The sequence below is a fragment of the Miscanthus floridulus genome, chromosome 2, assembly GCF_019320115.1.
Source record: "Miscanthus floridulus cultivar M001 chromosome 2, ASM1932011v1, whole genome shotgun sequence".
NCBI classification, from domain to species: Eukaryota; Viridiplantae; Streptophyta; class Magnoliopsida; order Poales; family Poaceae; genus Miscanthus; species Miscanthus floridulus.
The window spans coordinates 179,497,903-179,498,693 of NC_089581.1; the positions used below are offsets into that span (position 1 = coordinate 179,497,903).

The following is a 791-nucleotide window of genomic DNA, read 5'->3' on the forward strand; positions in this document are numbered from 1 at the left end:
TACGCATCTCTAGGGAGTTCCATCGATCTCAGGCATAAATCACGAACAGCTGTAGCGTCAAATTGTGCCTACTGAATTGATCCTCTCCAATCAGTTCGTGATGTGGGCATGTGGCGGGATGGCTGCCACGGCTAGCTTTCGGGGACAACCTTTTTTTTAGAAACAGCTTTCGGGACAACTGCTACGGGCTCCTCCTCGGCCTATCGGGAAGCCCAAGCCAAGATAGTTTAATGGGACTTTTGCGGAGCCTGGCGTCATAACGCGGCCTGTTTTTTACGCTAACAAACCTTTTAGTTAGTAGTACCACATCGTGCACAGTGACAGACATATGGCTGGGAAGGCGTGTATGAAACAAGGGCGTGGGCAACGATACAACTCATACCTTTCTCGGCCTTTTGGCTAAGATCAAGTGTAGTATCTTTTCTTATCAGTTTAATATCTGATACATGGGACACATGCCCATAATGATATTAAAATTTTTTTAGGGCAGCGCTACGTGGCCTAAGATAAGTGTAGTATCTTTTCTTATCAGTTTAATATCTGATACGTGAGACACGTGCCCACAATGATATTAAAATTATTTTTTATAGGGAGAATGTAGTATGGTAGCTTGCTACTAAAATTCTTATGTCGCCCTAGCGTTGCACTATTGCTTGGGCTTGGCACACCCCTACAAATTAAATCAATTGTTGAAAGTTACCTACCAAATCAATTGTTGAATTCAGTTCATGGGGGTCTAGTTCTCTAAATTGGTTTATATTGGAACCGAAGAAAAATGTGTAATTCAACTT

The 791-nt window shown here is 42.5% G+C and overlaps 1 pseudogene; it reads left to right on the forward strand.

The window, feature by feature from the left end:
* The first annotated feature begins 378 nt into the window (after positions 1-378).
* Positions 379-495, forward strand: LOC136541067 (U2 spliceosomal RNA; annotated as a pseudogene).
* Positions 496-791: the final 296 nt, after the last annotated feature.